The sequence below is a fragment of the Lagopus muta genome, chromosome 13, assembly GCF_023343835.1.
Source record: "Lagopus muta isolate bLagMut1 chromosome 13, bLagMut1 primary, whole genome shotgun sequence".
In the NCBI taxonomy this organism is placed as follows: Eukaryota; Metazoa; Chordata; class Aves; order Galliformes; family Phasianidae; genus Lagopus; species Lagopus muta.
The window spans coordinates 7448902-7469731 of NC_064445.1; the positions used below are offsets into that span (position 1 = coordinate 7448902).

General features: G+C 35.5%; 1 long non-coding RNA gene across 13 annotated transcripts in view; it reads left to right on the top strand.

Moving 5' to 3' along the window:
• Positions 1–20830, top strand: part of LOC125699723 (uncharacterized) — a 122752-nt gene that overhangs the window by 42170 nt on the left and 59752 nt on the right. For 10 of the 13 annotated variants that reach the window (XR_007379670.1, XR_007379672.1, XR_007379671.1 and 7 more), the window contains 4 exons: positions 9792–9833; positions 12378–12549; positions 19008–19145; positions 19741–19815. The exons of 1 other annotated variant lie outside the window; for it this stretch is intronic. This is a non-coding gene — a long non-coding RNA (uncharacterized LOC125699723). The remainder of the gene's footprint in view (positions 1–9791; positions 9834–12377; positions 12550–19007; positions 19146–19740; positions 19816–20830) is intronic. 2 more of the 13 variants (XR_007379673.1, XR_007379674.1) reach the window with 2 other exon arrangements.

Here is a 20830-nt window from a genome sequence, read left to right on the forward strand (position 1 = left end):
AGTTGGGATAAGGAGAATATTAAAACATTCATGCTTGTTAGATTTTCACGTTTACTGTGTGAAAAGAACTTTTACCTATTTTCATCAAATATATGGACCCTTAATGATTAAACATGCTGATTGGCAATGCTAGCAAAATATTCCTGATATCTTCCTAATTTCTGTCCCCTCACTCAGCCTTTTATTCCCTCCTGAATTCCCATAAACCATGAGAACATTGTACCACAGGAGAAGAAATAGAGGTATTATTATGTTTGGTAAAGTATTTCTTTTCTAAAAGCACAAATCTCTTTTTGCTGGAGGAGTATAAGGAAAAGAACAGCTGTAACAGTGAACTACAGGCCAAATTCCATAGTCTTATCTAGGATGAAATGAAAGGCAGGAATTTGTTTGTATACATTCTTTCAAATAGGCCATTAATTTTCAGAATTAACCCAACATCCAAAAAGCTCCTGTAATTTCTTTTACTAAAATGTTTCCTTACAGCAAAAGCAATAAATAAGAATATTAGATGTCCTTTAGGCAAGATAACATTAAATTCCTGGCATTTATGATCTTCATTCATATCCTGTGATTTCTGTGACTTCCTGCTTTTGGTGCTGACTATGAGGTAGAGAAACTGCACATGGTCCTAGGAAGGAAACTCGCATAAATGCATTCTTTTTCTATTGCAATAGGAATCTCAGCACATCATAGCGAATCTAGGCCAAACATTGTGAGTCCATAAGCAGCTGCATAAATTTGTTCCATAAAGGATTGGAGAGGAAAATGAGAGACTTACATTCTGTTCTGTACCTCTGATTTGCCATTCATTTGAGCTGGGACTATATGACTTGTTTCTATTTATTGCTGTGTCCTTTTTATTTCTGTTTGGCCTATAAAGCACATCCTTTCAGCAGAAGTGTTGTTACTGCTGTATATCTGCTGAAAGAGGATGACAAATGAAGCTTTGAATTTAGATATACTCGCTGCTATTATGCAGTTAAAAATATTAACAGACTGGGAAGTGACTGTATGAATGTTAGAGAATAGCATGTGGTGCATACAATAGCTATTCTTCATCTCTTTCCTAAGTAAGTCAATCTGTACTCCAAACTGATGGTGGTACCTTGGTTAAGTTTTTTTTAATACCTAATTTTTTACCTGCATGCTTATCTTTGCCACTATTGTAGAGTCAGTTCGCTTTCTGAAAGTCCTCTGCACCTTTCACTGTCTTTCTGAACAGTGTTGCTTCATTTGAAGTCTGTACTTAGAAATAGTTCATTGTATGAAACCGTCATGATAGTAATTTTGTCCAGGGGAAATTGCATTTCCAAAGGTGGAGAAGTTAATTAAGTGCATAACAGGAGGAAGCTAAACCTTGCTAATTAGTGAGAAGGGTAACGATTATGGGAGAGAGCAGATGACACTTGGCTGAAGACGAGCTCAAGAAATTGCTTTAACGAAAAGGAAGTTAGAAGAGCGAATAGAAGATGAGCTTTAAGAAAGCAAAGACTGTCACTGAGTCCTGACAAATTATACCTCATTTATAGTGTGTCTGCTGGGTGTTAATCAATATGTCAGGATGATTCTTCACTCTAAGGCACGTAGCCTGTTCTTTGTTATGTAGAATTTCAGTTAAATCCTTTCGGTTCTCCCTCTGGGAGGACATACTGAATACAGGGGTGGCAGCTCTTACAAACAACTGCAAGAATGTTTACAGGGAGTCTGAACTTCTGCAGTGAAGGAACTGTAGCAATAGAGTTCTGCTCTTCCAACCCCTTGGAGAGGCAGTGGCATGTAGTCCTGGGAGGCCTACCAGCAACAAAATGCACAATACAGCAGCTGTGTCGTACCAAAATTGGGTTATATCATCTGCAGATTGCTCATCTCCCAGGATGCTTTATTTACCTCTGTACAGCAAAGACATTTAACATTCAGGAAAAAATAATTACTTCAAAGCCTCCTACTTAATTAGGACCCTGTTCTAAATTCACTCTCGCTGGTTTTAGCTCTAGATAAATGGTGACTGTGGTGTAGCAATAGTCAGATTAAATATTTTACTTTGCTTTTGCTGTTGTGGAAAAGCAAAAGAAGAATGGTTGCATTTCCTGTTATTCTAGTAAATAGAACTCAAATGTTTGACCCTTTATATCTTGTTGTAATTGTTCATTGGGAAGTATTAGAGGATCTACTTGTGCTCTCCTGCAAAGGAGAGTTTCATTTATAACTAGAATGCTTACTTACTTTCTTTGTGCATCCTCAGCTGGTGGGTTAAATTTGTATTACTGAAGAGGAGTAATTCAAGATTAATACACTGTTTAATTTTCATTTTAAAATGTGTCTACTGGTCTCATGTTGGAAAGCAAGTTGGCATCAGCCTTCCAGACTTAGATTAGTCTGCAATAACATATAAGCATGTGTATGTTTTTCCGTATGTAAATATATATATGTATAGATATATTTCAATAGGAAATGTTTATGTAATGTTATGATGTTGCAGCAAAGCTTATTTTTTTCCTGTAGCAGAATTCCTTAGTAAACTCTTACTGAAATAGAATAAAACTACTTTCTTAGGAGTATGTTTAAGATAAAGATGTATCTAAAGAAAAACACTTTATTTGCTCTAAATGGCATTTGCTGTCAAATCATAAATAAGCCTCAGTATCTTTGAGGCAAAAACTTCTTAGACAAACCTTGAAAAAATTTAAATACAGAACAGTGTGATTATCCAAGAAACATATAAAAATAAGGAATAACATTTATCTTTTTATTATAAATTTACATTATGCTGTTGGTTATAGCAGAGGAACCTTCAACCTTAAATGATGTTTTTTAAGCCTGTGTGATACTAGTCATCAAATTAGAAACAATTTGTTGAGGGACTGAGAAATTCCAACTGAAAGTGGTTGGTCATTGATACTGGTGCTCTCTGTTTCTGGACTAGTTTTCCTGTGTGTTGTCCATTGCCTTAATCCTGTTTGTTCAGATCAGTGGGGAAGATGGCTAGAAATGTCTGTTACATGTGCAAAATTTCTACCTGTACTTTATGTTTGGAACTAATTATAATTCACATCTCTGTTATAAGAGCAGATCCATTTAGTGATTTCATGTATTGTATGTAGCAATGTAAATACTGGACAGCATAATAATTCCCTCATCCTAGAGAGGATTTCCAATGGCAAAGTAATATTGTATCTTTAGAAAAATCAAACCATTATTCAAAGATTTCTTATTGTATATTTCAACAAAAGATATTCTCTAAAACTGTATCATATTATCAGTTAAAATTAGATATAATTAATTCTTTCTCTACATTTTATATCTGATCTTTACTTAAAGGAACTTTTCTGTATCTTAAGTCTGTATCAATGCTTTTTTTTTTTTTTTTTTTGCATATTTGCATGACCACATGAGCTAATTGGGGCAACTGTTGTCTAACATTGTCATAATAACAAATCAAATTTAAACTGTTCAGAAGTAGCATTTTACCTTGTTGTACCATCTGAATTGAGCTTTTGTTATGGCTAGTGCTCAAACTCCAGTATACTTTAAGCAAATACCAGTGAATGCTCATGACCTTTTCTTGTTTCATTTTCTAGCCAAGCGAAACCAAACACTGTTCACCTTTGGTTTCGATATGGCTTTCCTTTGAAGCAGTAGATCTGGCCTTTCATCAGTCTGGTTACTGGCACTGCATGCTGCAACATATTCTTTGTTCTTCACTTGGAATGAATTGATTGACTGTCTTAATATTGCCATGGGGTCTAGAGAACTATAGCTGTAAACACTGATGCCAGGTACAATAAAAGATTTTCTGATGGGATGCATGTAGGATGTTGAAAATCTGCATGCTACCAAATATTATACCTAGTTGCCTAAGAACCTTATCATGGCCTGTTTTGTGCAAATCAATGCACTGTTATAACATCTGACCTTTTAAAAGAGGTTTTGTAGCAGAAAAGGTTATCTGATGGTTTCCCATGCACTAAGGATTTTAAGTATTCGTATTTACTCCTGTTAGCTTGTGTAGGTTAGTATTTATTGTTATTACTGCAATGCCTGGAAGCCTTTCTTACTTTATAGGTAATACTTACTGTGCTAGGTGCCTTATGCTTCTATGAAAGAAGAAAGTATTGAGTGTGTGTGTATATCTGTGAGATAGTAGTTGTTAGTGAACTGCAGCTTTTGTGGATCTGAAATGAATTGCTAATGGAATTATTAGTGCTTTTCTCTTTCATTATCTATTTTTGTAAAACCCTTGAAACAGTCCTTTGCCAACAGTCTTAAGCAATAAACATTCTTGGTGATGCATGAGGTTGATGAGCTAAAAATAATAAAGCTTTTAATATGAAAAGCAATTGATAAAAGTCCATGGAAGAGCACCTGCAATAAGGCTGTCTTATTTATTGAAGGAAACAATGCCTAGAGGAGCAAATGTAGAAAGTATTTCCATCTATTCATATCAAGCTGAATGGACATTATAAAGAAGTAAAAGCTCTATTTCTTCCATCTGAGCACCTACAAAAATGGTAGGTATCATCTGTATGCATTAAGGAAAGATGTAGAAGTTGATTATGAGGTTTTCATTCCATATGAAGATGAAGAAGAAGCTGAATTCTAGATAGGAGTATGAAATCAAATTGGGAAAGATAATTATGATTTGCATCAAACCTTTGCGGATCTTACAATAAAGTCCTATTATAGAATGAGAGTATAAAATATGAAATTGATACATTTTAATCTGCACATACATTGAAGTAGGGCTTAGAGAATTTCATACAATTTAAATCCTTTGCAATCATCAAATTAAGATTTTAAAAGTTGCTATTAACAAGGTATATTAGTGAGAAGTAAAATGGACTATTTTAGAATTTCTTTAGGGAAAAATGCTGAGGTAGGAATGAAACCAACTAAGTAGCCTAAATTCATATGCAGATAATAGGATTGTATCAGGTTTAATTTGGCCCACTGAGTTTCCAAAGCTTTTTGTATTTGATGCTTGACTTCAAATCAAGAACAGAAGTATAAGATGCTGATAAGTGAGCTATGGGAAATGAAATGTATTTAGATTCTTTCTTTCTTTTTTTTTTTTTTTTTTTTTTTTAATTTTGGGGATTGTTTTATAACTGAAAAACATCTCGCAGTGTTTCAGCTTTCTTCTTCTGCTCCTTTTTGCTTTATCTCAAAATATTTTAAGGCTTTAAGTGCTCTACTGAGAATTTCCTCCTTCAGGAAAGTTCTGTAAGGCTAGTATAAATGGTTCATGTCTAGCCTGTTACTGGAATAGTGAACTGGAACGGTGAATAAAAAGACCATAAACAGCCTTTGCTGCTCTGTCGCATTCCCTGGCTCTTGGAACATCCCCAGAGAAAGCAATGCAGCTTCTTGCAAATTAAAGGAAGTCAGCCTCAGCTCGTATTTTGATGACCTTGACTGATCTCAGATTTGTACCTATAAATGTTACATACTGCTCTCTTTCTCTGCCTTTGTTCTCAGGTCCTCTAGGAGGCAAAGAGAAGGGGGAAGGGAGTTTTCAGAATGTGAGATAAACACGTCTTTCATTTGAACTATTCAAAATTTCTCATTAAGTTACGCTCTTGTTAACTTGAACATTCCCCCACATTCTAATTCGTTTCCAGCAAGTTCTTACATCTATGCCTGATGACGCAGTTTCAGTCTTTATCCATTTCAAATTTATTTTTAACTGAGAATTACCTTTTTTGTTTGTTTGTTTGTTTTCCATGTTTACAGCCTTTTTTTCTGGATGCATTTATGGAAAAATTAATTCACGAACAATGGTGACATTAATTGACAATGCTCTGTGGACTTGCCTGACTTTGGTGGTATTTTTGCTTTTTTTTTTCTCCTTAAGACCTCAAGGTCATCTTACTTAAAAGAGAAACTGTGCACCTGACTGCTTTGTTTACAGTTGGTGTTATTTCCTTTTGTTAAATGATGCCATCTACAGCTATTTGTTTACATAGAAAAGGCATCTATTTTTTTTTTTTTTTTTTTTTTCTCCTACAAATACCAGGAACTTTTCTCCGTGTTAATGGAAGTTATTTGTTTAACATCTAAGGGCATAGATCTCTAGCTCTACTGGAAGAGTGCATGTTAATAGAAGAGAGAGATTTGATCTAATGTCACCTTTCCAATGTCAGTGTTACACTGTGGTATTGTCAGAAGGGTCTGTGCTCTTGGACAGGGTCTTTGAGATTATTGCTTTTGGCAACTAATGGGTGAGGTGCATTCCTGCCAGCCCCAGAAAGAAGGTGGTGTGGCAGGTGCTTTACCTGGCAGAGGTAGACATTCTCAAACAGTAGTTTTCCTCTAGCATTCAAGTTGTTTTTCAGGCTGCCTTCTGAGAACTTCAGAAAAGGTGAACACTTAAAGCTGCTCTTTCAACTGTGTTGAAAGCACTTCACTTGTTTTTTGTATGTATATGTTTGTGAAAGAACAGTTTGTCTCCCAACCTCCTACCTTGCCAACCTATCTGTGAGAAACAGGCAGATTTCGGAATTGAAGTTTGTTAATTAGACAGGTGGAGAGCTTGGGTAAGTTTGCCCTAATCCTGGCTTCTGCTCATAAGAGCACAAGGTTCAGAAGTTCAATTTTATGACTTGTTGGAGCTTCTCCTGTTATGTTCTCTTTTATGAGCATTATATTTACCTATCGAAAAGAAAGCAATGGCAAATAAGAGAGAAAAAATGAAAAAGAAATTTGACCTTTTCAATGCTGGAGGCGTACAACCCATGCTCAGAGCTTCTGAAGGTTATAGACATTGCTTTCAGTAAAGCTCTAGGACATAATCTAAGCTTTCTTCATTGTATCACACAAGTATTTTATGCTGGCAAGCTGAATTCTACTTTACTGGAGGCATTTGAGGCATGCTGTAACTGCAAATCCAAGAAGGTTGAGTGCAAAAAAGCCATAGTTTATAATTGTACTTGCTTTTGTGTTGGATTTTCAAAATACCATTTACCATCAGTGTACTTGGCAACTTGTCACTTTTATTTGAGAGGTATTTTTACATTTAAATAATCATTAGAATTGCTGAAACCATAATAACTTAAAAACAACCTTGTTTCTTCATGAAAGTTGCTTGGAAACTAAGATTTGATGCTTCAAATTCAGAGAAGTGAATGCATTAAAATATCTATATTCTTGAGTCCTTAGTATTTAGACCTTAGATAGGAAATCAGGAGTACTGTCCACAGGCCAGGTATATTTCTTCTGAAGTTGGTGCCTTTACAATGTTTTGGAATTACATAATCCTTAATAGTTGATCCTCATCCCTTTCAGTTGTTCCCAGTCATTTAAAACAACAGCAAGAATCCCGTTGTCTTCCTGTAATTCAGGATACCTTTCTGGTTGAAATTATATGCTGTTCTTTCCAAAAAGGAATAGGAAAAGGCAAAGAACAACTTTGCAGCTTACTTTGATGATATTGTGTCATGTTTAATCAGTGAAGATTGAACCAGTCACCTTGAGATTCTGAGAGCATTGTTCAATACCATTTAAAACATTGATTTTCTGTAACTATGAATCCTCTCAAGTAGTCATTAGACAGGAAGGAAGTTACCTGGGGGTTTTTAATACAGAAAAAGTTAGAAATATAGAAACCTAGCCTGGAGGAGGCAAGCAGGAAACTGTGGAGAAGTTTGTCAGACCTGAAGCAAAGGTGTATCTCCCCAGATTCATAGGGCAGTGGTATTCAATTGATTCTCAGGAAGAGCTAGAACTTTTTGACCTTGTCTCAGTTGATAACAATACTTTTTAGATAACTAAAAATGGACAGAAAGTGGTAAAAAGGTAAAAGGAAAAAAAAGAAAGAATGAAGATGCTCTTGGAGGGTAAGAAGAGCTGAGCTTTGCATCTCTTTTTGCAGAGCTACCACTAGTCATAGATGTTTACTGCATGTTTAAACAGATGTTTCAGTGTAAAGGCATCTACTAGAAAACGTTGACTAAGAACATGTGAACTTCAGCAAAAATGTGAATTTCCATAATCTCTCTCAGAGTTTGAAAATGCTAAGGTAAAAAAATAAAATTATCCACTGCTATAGTTAGAAGTAATTTGTAGGGATATGCATATACATGTTTCTAATCTGTTAGTATTTCATATTGATCTCATTATGATGGCATGAGAGAGATCTGAATTTGATATTCTGAAATACAGCATCATTTACAGAAGCTAGTACTGGTTGGTGGGCTGTCCTGCAGCATGGAAGAAATAGTGGAAATAACTACAATAGCACATTTTTGCAAAGTTAGAGAGTGTTATTTTAGAACAGTTTCAGTCACTGAGAAAGTAAGCAGTTTGAATTGTACCACTTTTGTTTCTATTTGCCCTGTGTGGCCATTCAGATATTATACTGTATGTACATTGCTGTTGCATTGTAGCAATTCTGGTGGATAGGTTGTGGCTTGTGTGTGTATCCCAGTAGGAATTGCCTGAAAAGAAGAAATAGAAACTGCATACTAAACAATTCAACCAATTCTCTGTCTCTATAGTCAACATGAAAATATTTCACATTACTTCAGTATTGAAATGCAGCAAATGGAGTCTGTTTATCAATGCTTCTTATGTTACGTTTGTCATTAATTTTCTTAGCCATGCTGCTTACTCTCCTGTAAAATCTACAGACATTAGTGAAGAGTGTGCATCATAATTGACTTCTGAATTGTTACAAATGACATGAATTTAGCCCAACCAATTAATCTGTTAAAGCATTTCCTTTATGCAGCATAGTTCTGGTGTTTACACATTCGTTTTCAAGAATTGCTTTTATGCAGCATCTTTTGTTTTAATGTGACAGAATGTGTTTCTGTCAAATTAAATTGAGGGATTAAAATGTAGTACAATTAATTTCAAGGATTTTGGTAAGACTAGCATGATTTTTGAAGTATGCTTAAATATAATGCTGGACGTGATTGTGAAGATACTGTCTAATTTGACTCCGATTAAGAAACTTGCGTAGTTTGGTAAAAAATGGGACATAGTAGTGTAAGTGGTGATTCTACGGGCGCTCTGGGTGAAAGTATTTCATTTCAATATTCCCTTACATGACAATGACCCTTTCTCTTTACCTGCTTGAGAATGCACTAGGAAACTATTTGTGAGCAAATATAACTGACCTCAGCAAGAACTAATTGGTTCATTAAGACAAAAATTGTGCAAGTATTAAAAAAGAGGGCAAAAGAGTATTGTGATTAAAATAGACAACTTTTTAACTACTAAAAATATCTATTACTATCTGATGGGAAATGTGGTAATAGGGAAAAAAACAATAAGGCTTAAGGTGAAAAATGGAAATACTCTATTTAGAAAATGCTACAATTAAAGACCTTGTGGGTTCTTTTCATCAAGATGAACAAGTTGATGACAGTTCCATGATTTCATATAAACATGGCTTTGGCATGTCTTTATCTTAAAAAGATGTAATACAGAATTATACTTCATGCCTTTTAAAATGTCCATCTGATTTATTTTCTCCTTTGTTACAATAGATCTATTCTTATTTGCTTTAGATAGGGGTCAATTTTTTTTCCTCGTCTTTTTACCTACTCTGATGTATCTCATATTAGGTGCTGTTCCAGAGGTTGTTTTACTGGACTCAGTACCTCATTCTAACTATTTATCTAGCAATGAAGGGTCAGTTGTTTGTCAGTTGTAGATGTGTTTTGGAGAGCATGTGATTAATCATTACTTTTGATCTGCAGCTCACAGTAATGTGTATGTGCAGAAAACCCAAAGAGGCGCCAAAAATACCTCCCTATTTTTCTTTCTTTTTTCCTTCTTTTTTCTAGAATGCTTTTAGGATCACCATTAAGCATGTCTCTTTATCTTGGGTAAGTTTCATGGAACACTGCTGAGGTTTAAGTGTTGCAATGCATGTGTCTGGGATTTGTCTCACTGGTTGTTTTCTTGTGGCTAGCCTCACAATAAGCATGTATCCATTAGTAATACTTAATAAACCTATTTATCTTAGAGAAAATTGGCAAAAGCTGATCCAGAATAAAGCAATGCTGTTACTTCTTGGAGATGCAAATAGTACAGTGTCCAAAAATATCTAATAGTTATTAGATGTACAGTCGTTTTTTATATTACAGTAAAATGTGCACATTGACTTCTGTTATGGTAAGATGCAGAAGTTACAGTGACACTGTTAGCATACTGGTACTTGTTATGAACTGCTCAACAATTTCAAGCACAGTATAATTGGTTCTACCTACTACTGCTTCAAAAATGTGCACACAGCTCTCAGATATCTGTGACAGACATAGGACAATTGTGGAGCTTTATTACTGTATTTAATAATTCTTATCTGCCAATCGTTTCAATTTTTTATTGTTATTTTAAACTGTTGCAAACAATGCTATTGAACTGTCAAGCTACATCTGCCATACCATAAGTCACTGAGAAAGCAAGGAGAATTAGTTTGGCTGTGCTTCATTTCCTACCAGGTTTATAACTCTATTTCCAAGCAGTCTCTAAAATGTTCTGTGAAATTAACTGATTCATAGCTTACTTTCCAATTTTGCTAAAGACATAGCTGAAAAATCAATAGATACCCAACTACAGACGGTGAAACCCAGTCACAGGGTCGGTTCTGTAAGACTGAAGTCCCAAGGCTGCCCAGAACCATTGGCAAGGCTGGGACTGGTACAACATCAGGCCTCTCGCCTGGAAGGCAAGTTCTGCTATTTTGCAGACTGGCCCATTACTTTACTTACTCTCCAGGTGCCACCTTTGAAAGCTGGTCTGCATTACCTTGGGCTCTTCAGCTGGGGAAGAGTGAGGGGGGATCTCATTGCTGTTTGTAAATATCTGAAGTGTGGGAGTCAAGTGAATAGGGCAAGACGCTTTTCAGTGGTGTGCAGCAATAGATCAAAGGACAGTGAACATAAACTGAAACATGGAAAGTTCCATACAAACACAAGAAAGAACTTATTTACTGTGAGAGTAACAGAGCATTGGAACAGGTTGTTCAGAGACGTTTTGGAGTCTCCTTCTCTGTAGATATTCAAGACCTGTCAGGACACTTTCCTGTGTGATCTACTGTAAGGAACCTGCCTTAGCAGGGGGTTTGGACTTGGCGATATCAGGGGTCCCTTCCAACCACTGCAATTCTGTGGTAGCTTCCTGTTTGTGCCACTACGTTTGTATACTGGCAGGGCACCCCTAAACTAACAAAAGGTAAAGTTGTGTTTAGACAAACCTAACCCATTCTAGAGGCCCCAATTCTCTTTCTTACAAGGCACATTCATCCATGCTAGCAGGAGCTAGCAAGAGTATTTGCCATCACTACTGTCTGCATGAGGGGCACAGTAACTTTGGTCATTAATCACACTTGATCACACAGCTCTGCCAGAAGAACTTTTTAGTGGAGAACTTGCCTCAGGCATAATGTCTCCCCAAGCTATTTCTGGAGTTGGTACAGTTAATGTAGAGTCTTTTGTTCAGGGCTGTGCCTAAAGCCACAATCCAGCCCTTGCTTCTAAACAAGTGAACACCTTTTGTCTTTTTTGTAACATTTCCATTTTCAGCTCTGACATTAGCACATTTTGTGGTTCTTAGGAATTAATATTTAAGCTTTAATGTTGTTAATAGAACAGCCTTTACTTATGTTGCTAAAAGCAATTAATAATACCTTACTTATTCCCCATGAATAGCATAAATTATTAATATAAGAGCAGAAAGACTATTTATACTCTCTGAATTATATGCCTTCTTTTGAGTTGTTCATAATGGACATCTTTACTAAGACTTTTGGAAAAGATAAAAGTTACACTGGTGTCTCATGTTCTCAGTCACAGTTACCAAAATATTTCTCAATTCAGACTGTTGTGTTGTTACTGTTTATAACGTGTTTGTTAGTCAAAGAAAATGTGAGGTCTGCTCCAAAAGCAGTGCCTCCTATTTTATTGTATTGGTTTACAATGTCAGAAGCAGTGGTGGTGAGATGGCAGTAGAGGCTGAAACTTCCCACCAATATTCTGTTACGTTTGTTGCTGTGTGACTGATGACAGCAGAGAGGCAGTCTGACAGAACAGTGTCTGACATAGAAGTGCATATGAAACAAAGGGGGGGAACTGAATTCCTCCATGGTGGAAAAAATGTCACCCACTGACATTCATTGGTGCTTACTCAACATTTCTGGAGACCAACAGTAGATGTGAGCACCATGAGGTGGTGGATGATGAGTTTAATCAGTGGTGACAGCAACAGTGGTTCTCCTCTACTGGTGCAGATTTTTGTGAATATTTTGAATTATTATTTTGAAGATGATTTTTTGGGCAGATTTTGTCACACACTGTGAATTTGCAGACAGTCTTTAAAAAAAGGCATTTTTTTTCCATCAAACAATGCCTGTTTCTGTTGAAATTTTGCAGGTAAAGACTAATCGAGAGCAAGAGAAAGGAGGGGGTACCCATTCTGCTACCACTGCAACTGAATAATACATGTCCATTTGACAAGCATTGCTCACAGATCATCTTATAGAACAGAATATGATTAAGATAGGAATATTATTTGTAAGGAAGACAGATCCCACCTTCATTCAGAGTAAGTTATCAGAAAGGGAAGGGGAGAAGATTAAATGCTGATGGCTTCCTTCTGTTATTCAGTAGCAGTGACGAAAAACAGATTTCCTGGTAATTCATGCTGTTAAAATCTCTAAACATCTATACTTTTATTCCATAGGCCGTTGACACAACTTGGTTCTTGTTTTCTGAAAGCTCATTTTGTCTGTTAATGTCTTTACTATTAAAACCTTTTTATAAGCATCCTTTTTTTTTTTTTTTTTCCTCCCCTGTTTGCATTACAATTGCAGGCCTGACATCAGAAAACAAAGTTGTTTTGTACTAAAACTATTCTATATATGAATCTCCAGTTTTATATCTAGGAGCGCTCAGTAAAAAGTGGGGAGCAAAAAAGCGGCCCTGAAGTCGTAAAAAGAACAGTCACTGTTATTAAAACTCTTCATCATTGCAATGTCTGTTTACTAAAATACTGAGGTATAACAGTGCCTCAGAAACATCTGCGGACAGATGACACATCTAGATATTTTATTGCGGTCCTAAAAATATTACTGTATTACCAAACCTAAATTAAAATTGTGTAAAGGAAAAAGAAACAGGGCTGAGCAGCCTTTGTGCACTTCAGTACCACGTCAGAAGATGAAGACAATCTTATATCTCACCTCTTAAAATCTGACAGTGTATTTTTTAGTATATTGCAAGTTTTCATAATCTCAGTAGCAGGGATCTGCATGAAAAGAATGTCCAGTGATTGCAGATTTAGTCTAAGGCTCATGAGTGCCAATTCCACATCTTTTCTCAAAAACACTTCAGCATGTGAAATTGGAAAGTGGCTTATTTTCATTGTAACTCAGTCCTGTGTATGTGGAGTGAGGCTAAAAGTGTTTTTGTGTCTCTCAGTGAAATAAATTATAAATGATTGTGAGGTGCTCAGACTGTGCTTATAAATGTGTGTGAAGTGTGAAATATATCCAGGCAGAGATAGGTAATGTTATTTTAATAATATTAAGCCAGGAACCTTCGCCATCAAAGCAGACTGAAGCTGCATATAATTCTCTGGAGGTATCACTGATTGCTATTGTTTCAATTATCAAATGCTTCATACTGCCAACACATTTATGTGAGTTTCATTTTGCCAGAAGAACAGTTATTCTGAACTACAGCAGATTGTATGGCTCGTGATTTTTGTAAATATTAGAAATGTGTTGGATTTTTTTGCTTTTTAAGCTTAAGAGCAACAGAAACATATATATATATATATATATATGTATATATAAAAATACGATTGTGACATTTTAAGCAATAGAGAAAGCTTTATCAAAAAAGCCTTTCTGAGGAGCTCCACAGACCTGGGATTTATAATAATATATAATCGTACTGAATGGTGCAGATCCTACATATATTGTTCAGGATAAAGTTCCTTTCCCTTACCTCTTCCTGGAGCAGATGGTTAAAATGTTTTCTTTGTTTTCCAGTGAATTTATTGTTATTAATTAACTCAGCTTCCAAGACTTTCCTTTGTGTGATGAGTGGAGTTTGCCCGTTATTTAAAGAAAAATTTGGGCATTTTTCTTATTTAAAAGTATATAGCAAACAAAGCATTCTTTTCTGACAGAAAATTACGGATTTTGTTCTCTTATGATGTTTACAAGCCAAAAATTGCACAGCCGCATGGCTCACTCTCAGCATCCATGGAGTTAAATCATGAAACCAAGCAGAAATGAAAAGAGAGCATGCAGAAGAAGCTGTGAAAGTGTAAATGACAGATAGGAGCTCAATCTCCTTGGAAAGTGATTTCCACATCTCACCCAATATCTTTTATTTTTTAGTAGCGCTTTTGATAGTGTCAGTAAAGAATAACAATGTGAATTTCAAAAATGCACTGGGAATGAAAGGCAGCAATGGGGGGCTGTAAGGCCAATACATATGGTGTTCATATCCTTTGAAATTAGTTTTATTTTTCTTTTGTTAGCAGGACAAATCTACTGTTCACTCTCTAGTGATGCTTTCATCACCCTAAAGAGTCAGCATCACTCCAGCCGTGGTTGTTTTGGAAATCTGAAGAAGAGGGGTTGGATCCCCTTTTGCTTATAACTTCCTTAATGAGAAGAAAGCTCAGTACAATGGCATTTAACACCCATCATAAACATTTGTATGAAAATCATGACTTGGTCTCAGACAAGGTTCTGGACTATGACATCCGTTCAGTCTTTCCCTTCTGACATGGATGGCGTGCTTAGACTTGTTTGCTGTTTGTTTTTGTTTTTTTTTTAATTTCATTTTTAAAGTAAGATTGCATATGATACTTGAGCAAAGCATCAGAGGACACTTAGTGGTTTTAAGACTCAGCTAATTAATTCACCTTGTCATCCCTTTGGGGCAGAAATGCACAAAACTATATTTAAAGAGATTTTAAAATAACTACAGTGTTGGGTTTTTTTCATGTTAATGCCTTAGACCGTGTGTCAAATTTGATAAAAAGAGAAATGTGTTGTCTGTTTATGGATAAGGCAATATCTTTGAAAAAATCCAGAGGACTTTGAAGCTGACAAGTAAGACAGACAAGTGTCAAAACCTAACACATATCAGAGTAGCAGGAAAATGACATATTCTGCTCATTTCCACATCACAGATTTTACTATATGCTTATTATTGGGAAAGCAGTAGGTATATTTGGGGGTTTGACTGAAATGTTTAGAAGAGATAGATGGATAAAGTTTGTCAAGTGAAATAATCCCATTTTGATTTACTGCTATTCAGCCTAAGGGAATACAAGGTGAGTTTTATTCTGCTTTTTCTACGAGGAATGGAATTAAATATTAAGACAAATGTTATTTAATTAAGTGTGTAATTCTTAACAATATAGCAATCCAATGCTAAACAAGAGAACTGAAGGAAGTGCTGTGTCTTGAGAATAAGCCGAATGAGAAATGTGCATCTTTTCAAGGTTTGAGTGAATAACATTTATTGAAAGTAGCAAAGGCCCAGTTACAAGTATTATTGCATTGTCTTTCTAAAACAAAAATGCTTGTTGAAGAAGTATGTTTATAATCACACACACACATAAGCAAACATATGACAATTCAGTGTGTGCTTCAACAAACGACTGTCCTTACTTGTATTTAGTCTTTGATGTTATAGTGTGTCTATTACATGACATTTCTTGATAAATTCTGTGTTGGTTACAAATTCTCAGCTGGCTTCGGTCAACGCTGGAGCACATTCCAAAGTGAGGGAAAAAACACTCATGAAACCCTTATAATACTTTGGTGACAAAATTATGTTATTTTTGTATTTATGAGGCAGCTTTGTGGTGAAACGTAATTCACTCAAAGATATTCTGCACTTTCTGCAATTTCTGTGGAAATTTTTCTCTTTACTGTATGCCACCTGGAAACAATTGCTACATTTCTGTTGGAAAATATGATTTTTGTTGAGTAAAATTTGGATTATCCTTAAAACAATGATGCATTTTCACACTGATATGATAACAGTTGTGCAGTCAGGTTCTAAACAGGCATTTTGCATTTTCCCAAATTAGTATGATTTGCAACATTCATTTGCTTTCTGTGATAGTTTGCATCAAGGTGTTATAATCACGCAGAAATGTGGTGACAACACTGTTTCTAAACTTATTTGGAAAAGAGAGTGTGGTATTCTATGGAGTTGAATGTGTGAAGCTTTTAAAAAAGACCATAGCTTAGTTTTGATTATGCAATGCCTTTGTCATAAGCCCTTAAAAAACTGATTTCACAAATGAAATGAAACAAATCAAAGATGCTAGCTCAGAATTTTATTAATGCATATAGAGTGTGAACAGTGTTTGTTGGATAAATCCTTTGTTGTAGATTGAATGTTTGTTTCTTTATGGATTACGATTTAGTTTAGATAGTCGTATAATTTAAATTAAATTTCATGATACAGTCATCTATATTCAGAAAGAAGGTCTGCGAGGCAGTGCAGGAATATCAGGCCACAGTATTTTGTGCTAGGACTGACAAAGAAACCACTTAACACAGCCACTCTTGCAAAACACATTCAGAGAGTACATTCACAGATTTCCCCAAGGTTATCTCTGTTTACAGGCATCAGAGAACAATGCAGGCTTTAAAAAAAAATGCATCTATGATTATTGTTATTGCAAAATTAAATATAGTGAATTTGAAATAAAAGAATTAAGCATGTTATATGCTATGACAAATCCTTCTTTAGCCCTTTTACCCATTAAGAGGGTGCACAGAAACAATCAATTAAATAAAAACCTAATGAAAGTCATAAACCACTAAACTTTTGCATGACTTTCTGAAAACCTTTCCTTGAGAAAACGTCATAACCATATATGTAAAACAGATCTAGATTTGAATGTATCTAGTGTAAAAACTAGATACATTAGGAGATTATTTGTGTAAGTTTAAAAGTTTATGTGAAGCTCTCAAGCACTCTTTTTTTTTGGGGGTGGGGGGAGGGTTGAATGCTACCTCCTACTGTATTCTGCAGCCTTCTGTAATATATCTTTACTTGTCTCTTTGTACTGTCATTGTGCTTCTTACAAATGCGTCTACATTCTGACTATACAAGAACTGTAAAATGGCCTTTGATTTGAAGAACAGCTCTTCCTATTTGAAGGGCATAAAGACATACTGAACCAGGTGCAGAATGATATTAAACACAGAATTGCTCAGGGACAAGGCTAGCCACAGTATTAGTGCAAAGACTACGCTATCCTTTATCTTAAATGCATGAATAGGAGAATTTGAAGGCATTAAGGAATTCCTGCTGCCATTGCTGTGAACACATGTGGATTAAGGATACCTAGAGATAGCAGGCTACATCTCTGCTTTTCTAACCCCCAAGCCTGTTGCTATACATCACGGTGAGCTGTAACTGCATGGCAAACCACCAATTAGGAATTTCTTTGAGCTGAACAAGAATTAAGGGTAAAGCAGCGTGAAGAAATTGGAAAACAATTGGAGTTAATTTTAGCCTGTTTGAAGAATTTCTTGCTAGCGCTACATTCATGATCAAACCAAACCAGATAGCATAACTGTGTTGTACCTTCTGCTTTGGAGGGTATCTCAGTCTGAATACAAAACTGGCAGCCATCATGTATGAATCTGATAGGGTAGACAAAAGATTTCAAGAAAATGACGAGCTTAGGTGCAGGAGAAACTAAAAACAGTGCGACTCAAAATAAATTTTCTGCCTTCTATTAAAATCCCTGTGACATATAGCATACAGAAGGAAGGTTGGAGGTGTAAATTGATTAGTGGCAGCTTTTTAACCATGTTGTACACTAAACCAAGAGGGTATTAGTTCCTGGGACTGGTTTGCAATTGATTTCTGTCTGAATAGAAGGTAGCTCTTTCAATATGTTTTTCTCTTACTGACTTCTTCTCAAATTTGTTTTCCACAGAACTTCCAGAAATCTATTTATTTATTTATTTTGAATTGAGGGAGAGAAAAAATTCTCAAATCATCTCTATGAATAGAATGAATTTCTCTAACAGGAAATGGACAAGTGAAAATTACCTCTTTATTTCAGTATTCAATTAGTTTGCACTTAAGTTCCCCTTTCCTAAGATGTTGTGCCTTGTATTCTGCTCTCCAACAGATAAAAGACAGGATGGACTGGGGAAACCTGACTGGTCTGTTTGTACATAGCAGACAACAGGAAAGTGAACTACCCATGTTATAGCATGCAAGATAACATAAGCATGTGACATGGAAACGGTGAAAGAAGGCAGCTTTTTAGGTGATGATGCTGTGCTTTAAGGACAAGATTAATTAAGAGTTTCTATCATATAGGCACAAAACTGTTTACACTGTCAGAAAACAAACAAACAAACAAAAGTGACACTTTTTAAGGAAGGATCTGATATATTTCTTTTTTTTATGAGTAGGCTGCAATACCAGAAGTCACTAGGTTCAGAATGGCCATTTATCAGTTCTAATTGAGAGAGACAAAGACCAGGTTCTTCTTAGTGTACTGTCAGTATGCTAACACCTCCTAGTTCTCTAAATCGTCAGGCCTGTCTATTTTGAAGAACTTGTTTAACATACTTGTAAGAGCACCATGAAAATATCAGTGATAGTTTTATACTGTGTCTCTTCCTCAATGAAAGCTTCAGGGTGGATCTTGGTTCAGAAGATGTAATAATATTAGTTAGCAGAAAGAAATATTTGGTGAGCTTATAGGAACTACCCATGAGCTTAAATTGAAATAATTTCCAAGGTGTTGCAGTGGTGTATTTGTTCCTTATCTTTGGCTCTAGAAAAGAAATTATTCTTCAGGCAATAGATTGTATTGTCAATTCCATGCTCACCTACTGATTTCAGACCACTTGAGGAACATAAGTGGTTGTTCCCTTAACAAAAGAAGTTGGAGGTAATATCATTGATTTATTTTTGGACAGAACTGTTTAGATGCTAGAGTTATTTCTATTAACAAAGCTTATGTCTCTTTCTATTCTTTTAATTGTACAGGTAATCTGAAGAGTTTCTATTTTTAGCCTCATTATTAGCACAACATCCGCTCAATTATTAAGCTCACGTTGGGAGTACTTATTCTCTGAGAACTATTTCAGCAAGGTCACCTTACCTCTTTGTATCCTGTGATGGCAGGTGGGATATTTTGTGAGAGTTTACTGTATGTACGTGTTATATTGCTGCTTGCTTATAGAAGGGATTAATTATTTTGAATTTTCAACTTGAATAATAATGCTAAAATGTTTTAAGCCTTCTAATGAAATTCTGACCAACAAGGTGAAAAATCTTTAAAAAAAAAAATCTATTCTTATGGAAATCCAGTGCTCTTTAGATCCTACATAAATTTCTAGTTTCATGTAGCAGTTTTGTGCATGGTTTTATATTGATTTCCAGCTTTATAACTGTTCTAATACTGGTTCAGACTTGTTAAGAAAAGGACACAGCTAAATGTAACCAGATACCACTTATGTGCTTCTATTTCAGAAAGAAAACTTAGATTCTAAGTAGAGGACTCCAATCATTTTTATCTTCCTTAATCTGTATTAAGTTAGAGCTGCTATTTTATGAATGTTTCAGCTGCCTGAGAAACAGAGGAGTCTAAGTCATGAGCTACTGGTATTCTTAATGATATCTTCGTGTACATGGCTTACTAAAGATCACCTGAGATGGAGAAAGATTCACAGGGTTTTGGAAAGGTGATTTCCATTTTATTTTCATCTTTATATTTCAGAGGTGACGGGTAGGAGGAGAGAAAGAGTTGAACATCAGCTGTTCCATCTCTGTCTGAAGATTTCAAGGAAATCAAGTTAGTGTTTCTGATTTGCTCATTGATTCTAAATAGCTCAGCATTTTCAAACAATTTTATGCCACTTTTAAGTCAAGAAAATCTGTTCCTTACAGAATTTGGATGAGTTTGTTTGTTTAGCTTTTAATTAGAGCTACTGATTTAGTTTTCAATCACATTCTGGTATTGATTCTTTTCAACAAAGAATGAAGAGTTACTTCTTCCTGAGGAATACCTCTGGGAAGGGAAAGAATTACTTCTGTTCTGCAGCTGTGCCAAAGTGTAATGTAGTGTTTTTAATGTTAAAATGAAAATTAATGATTCCTCCCTGAGATTCCTTAATCTGCTTGAAAGGTGGGAGGGTTCCCCTTCAGATTTATCTGAAACTGTCAGTGATTTTGTAGCACTGGGTTAGAACTTTCATTAAACACTTGTCACAGCAGCAGTTACTTGCCAAAGGACATTATTTAATATGAGTTTCCGGAGGATTCAGAGAAATGTTAAGTCAGAATGATCCTGAGCAAGTTATCATTCCATCAGAGCCAGAGGATGGAATGATCAGCTATGTCTAGATAATTTGTGACAAATATAGGTACCCTGTTCTGAAAAAATAACAAGAAACCAGATGTTATAGTTGGTGTGTTTTGTTTTGTTTTCTACGTATCATATTCCAAGGTCTACCTATTCTCAAAATTAACAAGTTTTCCCTAAAATCTAACCATGATGCAAAGAAAGCTGAGTGTATGTTGTCTTAATAAGATAGATACATGGAACAATTGATCACAGATGTCTTATGCTGACATTTGGACATTTGTTACTATGCTATTCATGTTCTTGACCAAAACACCCACCATTCTTTCAACACTGTCATGATGGCTTTAACTTACACTATTCCAGTTCTCTGTCTTTCTTCTTAAACTTTCTTGTTTGGACCTGGTTCTGTAATACTGCAGGTTTATCTAAGAGTAAGATTAAAAGTTTGTCTAAGAGTAAAATCATAGTACTGAATATCCAATAAACAACTTATTCTTAATAA